This window comes from Papaver somniferum, chromosome 1 (genome assembly GCF_003573695.1).
Source record: "Papaver somniferum cultivar HN1 chromosome 1, ASM357369v1, whole genome shotgun sequence".
NCBI classification, from domain to species: Eukaryota; Viridiplantae; Streptophyta; class Magnoliopsida; order Ranunculales; family Papaveraceae; genus Papaver; species Papaver somniferum.
In genome coordinates, this window is record NC_039358.1 from 99,752,271 (window position 1) to 99,759,182 (window position 6,912).

Sequence of the window (6,912 nt, forward strand, 5' to 3'; positions counted from 1 at the left end):
AGTCGTATGGTCACTTCTCTCAATCTGTTTGTACGGTTGGTGAAATCTCTTTGTACAATATGTGCAATCTATTTCTACAGTATATGAATATGTATTACAGTCGAAATAGTGATTACTTACCATGTATGAATAGATCGCATATTTTTTACCAATGAACACATCAGTTCGACCAATTCACTTTCTTCTCCATCTATAAAGATAAACACTTTTGTTGTCCAAATTGTTATTTATTCCGAAAGTGATTTCTAGTTTATGGGTCGATGTTTTTCTAGAGAATGACGAAGGAGTTCAACAACGAAATACCACAAACATTTGGGACCAGATGCTGCAAAAGTTTATTAAAACTACCGGGAATCCGAACCAACGAACGATGAGTTATCTTCAATAAATATTATACATTATCACTTCTATTGTGACAGAGTTAGTATCGCTACAAAAAACATTATATCTATTCAGGGCTCCTTGCACTCCCGTAATCGTAAGCCACTTACCGGTTACCTACCAATAGTGTGTAATGAATTGTTGAATAATTTAATTGTAAATTGATATTGTTTTCTTTTGTTGTAGGAGGATACGGCTAAAGGAAGTTATAAAAAAAATGGGAAGAAATTTTGGTTTTATAACTGCTACTCCTTGAGTATAACCCGGATCCCACACAAGATGTTGATTCTGAAATTTCAGATCACGAGTGAACAAGTTAAATAATGATAGGTTTTGTGGGTATATCCCTCTGTAAACCCTCACAAGACACAACTCGTCCAATAGGTCGCCTAATGGTTTAAAGGCTTGTTGCACGTGCTCAGTGTAATCGTGATTCCTACGAAATTGAAAATAATTAGTATTTATTATAAAAGCATATTACATCATGTTCATCAAATTTAAACTCTTAAAATAAGGACAACAACACATACTAATTATTAAAAATCACATTACATCAGTTCATATTCAAACTCTTGATTAAACTAAAACATAACAACACCTAATCATTCCATTCCACCATTTGACATACATGACATTTCCAGAAACGTTTTCCATATGTTTTCTTTGCTACAGACCGCTGCATTTCCATAAAGAAATTATAACCCTGGGTTTTATATGGAGTCCCTTTGGTGCATTCAGACTCCACTTTTCCTTTAAGTTTGAAGTTCTTGCAGAGTTCGTCAACTTTTTTTTGTTTGATTGCATATTTCATTGCATCCTCTAACCATTGTGCTTCTCCAGGACAGTTAGCATACTCTCCAAATACCTTATCCTTTCCGGTATGGACTCCTTTACCTTCCTAATTCCAGTGCAACCTTGTTGTCAACATTTTGAATATATCCAGGGGCATTGGAGAAGACTATGGTTATCCATGAAACATAATGGACAAACCTCTTTTGATTCCACACATTCTATTCAAACCGTTTGAATACATGATTGAGGCTTATATCTGAAAATGATTTGAGTTTGTTGTTGGTAAGACAAAATGATTTTCATTAGGCTAGTTTTATAGGAAAATATATAGTGGTTGGGCGAGAGTTCCAATAAATATAATCGTTGGGAGCGAGTTATAAGTAATATAGCCGTTGGTAATGAAAGATATAATATATACCCAATCACATCCCATTTAGAAGCCAAACATTCGACCATATTCTCGTTTTGTTTTGAAAGATGGCTCAACCATATGTGAATCCTGCTGAGTTCACCTTAGAGGAATATATATCTCTTTGTCCTTGGTTTTATTTTTTCCGACTAGGGGTCACGAACGCATGCAAAATGGTATTCCCAGGAAATCCCATTGGCATACAATTCTTGAGCATTTCACCTCAGAAACGGGTAACCCCAATAATTGGAATAAGCAGCCGACGAATTCACTGCCTTAACTTTGATTGTCAATCGATTTCGACTAAGGGGTGAAAGCAATGAAGAGGTCATAACTACATCTCCCCGAGAATGGAGAAGATGTAAAGGAACAGGTTTTCGTTATGAACCTCATTTCAATATCATCAAGGTGATGCAAAGATTCAATCCATTCTTCGAGAAATCGTCCAAGATGTTATGATATTAGGGCAGGGCATTGTTGGAAAACGATTAATAAAAAATGATTCTTAAAGTTTTAAAATTATAATTTATTGTTTTCTTTTGTGAATGAAAAACTTATTAGTCCCACATTATGGAGTTTCCACTTTTTAGTTGTTTTAAGAGACTATATAAGCTTTTTAGTCCTACATCAGGGAGTTCCTCTTCTTAAGTTGTATTATTCCATTATATAAACAAATTTCTCTACTTTTGTAAAATCTATGGGAAAGGGGTTTCTCTATATTTTAGAGAGACCCCCGAGGGAAAATATTTTATATGGATTTCTTTAGCGTTCGGATTTTCCTTAAGGGTTTTCTCGGAGTTTCCAAGCTCAAGTTGAGCATTTACTACATATGCTAGTAGTAGTTGGAGTAGGGTGTTTTATCCTAGAGATATTTGTCATGTGAGAGCTATATCATCACTTTTGAGTGTATCATGGCACTAATATCTTAAGGAAAGAGTGTTGAACACGTGACTAACTCTGTTTTTCCAAAGTTTTGCCTTGTTGTTGTTGCGGAGATCTGGGGAGTTTGTCTGTTTCGTCAAATCGATCACTTCCATTATAAAGGAGCTAAGTATCAATCTTAAGAAATTATAATTTGTTTATTTGATCACTTTTGCTTATTTGATTTTCCTTGTTTTTGATTATTTCACCCAACAATCTTAAGAAATTATAATCTGTAATAATCATGGATGTTAATTGTGGAGTGAAAAACAAAAAACAAATTTTTGGTCAGCTGTAGAGTTTCAAATTTATCTCTTAACCTATAAGTAATTTCAATTAACCCTTTTGACCTAATGTAGTATGCATACTGATAGTTACTCATACAAAATTTTAGAATTTTTTGAATTGTAAAAGTATTTTTTTGACATTTTACGAAACAGAGATACGTTTCTGAAAAATTCAGACGAGCAGAAATTTGTTGTTGACTATATTAGTTTTTATGGGGTAACCATTGATTTTTTGAAATGGTGATTTAAACGAAGTTTGTAGATCTAAATGTTATCTTCAAAACTCATATTTTATTTTTCAATTCGGGACTAAGGTTTGCGAGATGTGGTGTATTAGGTGATTGGGAAATTACGGTGTCCCCAGTCAAAGAATAAACGAAGATTGTGACATGAAATTGGAAAGGGACATGGTAATAGGCGCACATGGATGAACACAAGTCTTTCAAATATGATAAAGGCGAGAACATCAAACACAACTCTAAGCGTAGTCTTCATAAGAAAGGTATGTTTTGTAAACCCGAATCTGGCATTACTTTAATTAAGGGTGATTGTTATGTTTGTAAAATTCCTAGCCATACGGAAGTAAATTATAGACAACATAAAAACCTTAATAAGTAGAAAGTTAATGCTAATTTAGTTGAAACAAACTAGAACGAGTTCAATGGCATGATGTCGGAAGTTATTTAATAACCAATATGAGAGACTGGCGGGTGGACTCTGGAGCCACTAAGCATGCTTGTTGAAATCGAGACATGTTCACCTCCTATCAGAGGATAGGGTATGTCGACAAACTCTATATGAGTAACTCATCTGCGACAGAGGTTGCATAAAAGGGAAAGGTCGAGTAGAAGCTCATATCTGTAATATTCTCATATTGAATGAAGTTTTCATGTTCGGAGCATATGAAAGAATCTTGTATCTTGTTCTATTGTAGATGGTAAAAGGCTTAAAATACTAATTGAATCTGGAAAACTTTTCGTAACTAAGGGAAATGATTTTTTAGGCAACGGTAATAAGACTTAGGGTCTATATAAGCTTAACGGAAAAAATGATGCAGTGAACATAGTTGATTTTTGTGTTTTCTTTTGTGTGATTGAATGTTTTGCATGGTAGACTTGGAATCGTAAACTTATAAGTCAGTGCATAAACTGGCTAGCATAGGCCGCGTACCCAAATTTAGTTTGGATATTGAAACAAAAGTGAAGTATGTGTAAAATCAAAATATGCTATAAAACCTTTTAGCAAAAAATTTCAGAGTAATTCTAAGCCTTTAATATTAATTCAGTTAGGCCTAGTTGTGTGGTAAAAGGTGGTTTATAACTTTCATAGATGATTGTACGAGGTACTATCATGTATACTTGCTTAGAGGTAAGGATGATGCCTTAGAAGCCTTAAGAGTATAAACTTGAAATTGTAAGCGAAGTATATGTTTCCACTAAAAGGGTTAGGTCTGAACGTGATGGCGAGTACGAAATTCATATAGGAGATTGCACCTCCATATTCACCATAGTCTAATGGTATTGTTTTAAGAACATAACCATCAAGGAGATGATATATACCATCTTGATCAAAGGATTAACCGGCAACTTATGAGGGGAGGTCGTCCTCTAAATTTTTTATATCCTGAATAGAGTAACCTTTAAAGGATCAGATAAAACTCCATATGAGTATGGAGAGATGGACAACCTTTTAATGCATATGTCAAAGTGCGGGGGTGTTTAGATAAGGTATCCTAAGTACCCTATTGCATATAGTTTTTTGGTTGTGAGTTCTGATTTTCTGACCCTAGGGATGTTGATTTCTTTAAATATGTTTAATTTGAAACTTGTTTCTCCTTAGGGATGTGTTGTTGACCCCTAGATATCTTTTTAAATAGTCAGAATTTACCTTCAAAGGAAGATAAAGTAGAGTTGATCCTAGGAGAAGCAAAAGGATTAGAACTGAGATTTCTTATGGACCTGACTTCATAATATGCCTAGCTTAGTCTAAGCTTCATACTCGTAAAGAAGCCATAACATCTATTGAAACACCATTTTGGTAAAAAGCTTCATTTAGTGAAATGGACTCAGTTCGTCAGAACCAGACTTGAGAGCTTGCTAGTTTACCTCTAGGGAGTAAGGCCATACGATGTAAATGAGTCTTTAAGAGGAAAGATAAGGTAGATGGAAATGTGGAAAAATCTAAGGCTAGTTTGGTAGCTAAAGGCTATAAACTAAAAGAAGGTGTGGATTTCCTTGATTCTTATTAACCTGTGACGAGAATTACTTTCGTTGAGATGCTTATTGTCATAGCTTACATAAACAACTTAGAGATACATCAGATGGATGTTCAAACAACTTTTTTAAAAACGTGAATTAAATAAAAAAATTTACATAAACCAACCTAAGAAATTTGTGGTGAAAGGTTGTGAAGACAAGGTTTGTAAGTTGAACGAATCTTTGTATGGTTTTCAAATAAGCACACAAATAGTGACATGAAAAATTTGATCATGTGATAATGAGTAGTGGATTTAAGTTAATAAATCTGACAAGTATATTTACAAGTAATTTTATGCTTGTGTGATTGTATGCTTGTATGTTGATGGTATGCTTATACTTGATACAAACATAGATGTGATTAATTCCACTAATAAAAACTTGCGCTGAATGGGAACGTTGACTTGAAAGAGTTAGGCCTTGTTGATGTAATCTTACGGATGAAAATTAGAAGATAATCCAACATTTATAGTCTTAGTCGTTCTTATTATGTTGAATTTGTGCTTAAGAGATGCAATCAGTATGATTGTAAGACTGCTTGTACTCCGTACGATTCTTCTTGTAGACTCAAGAAAAATAAGGGTAATGGAGTATCTTAACTTGAATACTCAATAGTTATAGGATGTCTGATGAATTTAATAAACTGTAAGAGTCCAGACATTGCCTGTATTGTAAGTAAATTAAGTAGATATACGTGTAGTCCATAGCAAGAACATTAAGATGCACTTAGTAGAGTTTTACGGTACCTAAAATACCCCATTACCTTTTGTTTGATTTATGAAAGGAATTTTTTGTCCTTGAGGGACTTTGTGATGCAAACTGGATAGTTGACTCGGAGGAGTCTAAGTCTACGAGTGGATATGCTTTCACTCTATCAGGACGGTTTGTTTTTGGAAGATTTCCAAACAAACATATATTTCTCAATTCATTATAGAATCTGAGAGTATTGCGTTATATAAAGCACGAGAGAGGGCTGAGTGCCTAATATTCCTTTTAGAATACATTCCTCTCTGGCATAAGCCCGTGCCAGCTATATCTATGCATTGTGTTAGCCAAGCAGTAAATAACTAAATCTAAAAACAATTAATCTCAATTGGCGTTATTTCCATTGATTGTATAAAGTCCAAGGAGAATATCACAGACCCTCTGACGAAATGTTTGTCTAAAGAGATAGTTAGTGTTGCATCGAGGGGGTTGGGCCTGAAGCCATTAAATAAAATTGCCATGAAGGATACTCAACCTTGCTGACTGGAGATCCCAAGATCAAGGTTTCTAATGAGACAACTAATTTGTGGTAATTAAAAGTATGCACTGATAAGTGCATAATTCATATGATTTTAGTGTCAATTCCATACTTGTTTTAGCTATTATTCTTGCATCTATTCGTATTATTACTCTTGTTTTCTCTTATTTGTCTCTAATAGGTGAATCATCAAAAAAGGAGCTACAAAGTGCTGAAAATAGCTAGGAATAGAAGTATTTCAAGTATCCAAGTGTCCAAGTCCAAGAGAAGTGGAAGAAGTGCGACAAAAAGGAGCAATACGCTCAAAATCAAGAGAAGGGCCAAATACCGATCTTAACTCATTCAAATTAAGGATTTCTCATCGCTATATTTAATATAATTGAAAGATAAAAAGAATGCAAAAATAATGAGGTCATTCCGAGTTCGGACGAAGAAGTTGTGGCCAAAACAAGCTTTTATCGAATACCGAAGACAGTAGGGTATGCATACCCTAGTTCCGAAAATTTCTACTGGAATTTGAGGTACGTGTACTTAGCAAGTAGGAAAACGTGTATAAACTCCTTGGAAGGCCTAAGGGCACGTTTGGGGTAGCTAGTTAGAGTTTTCGGGTCGGGTTCTTGAACC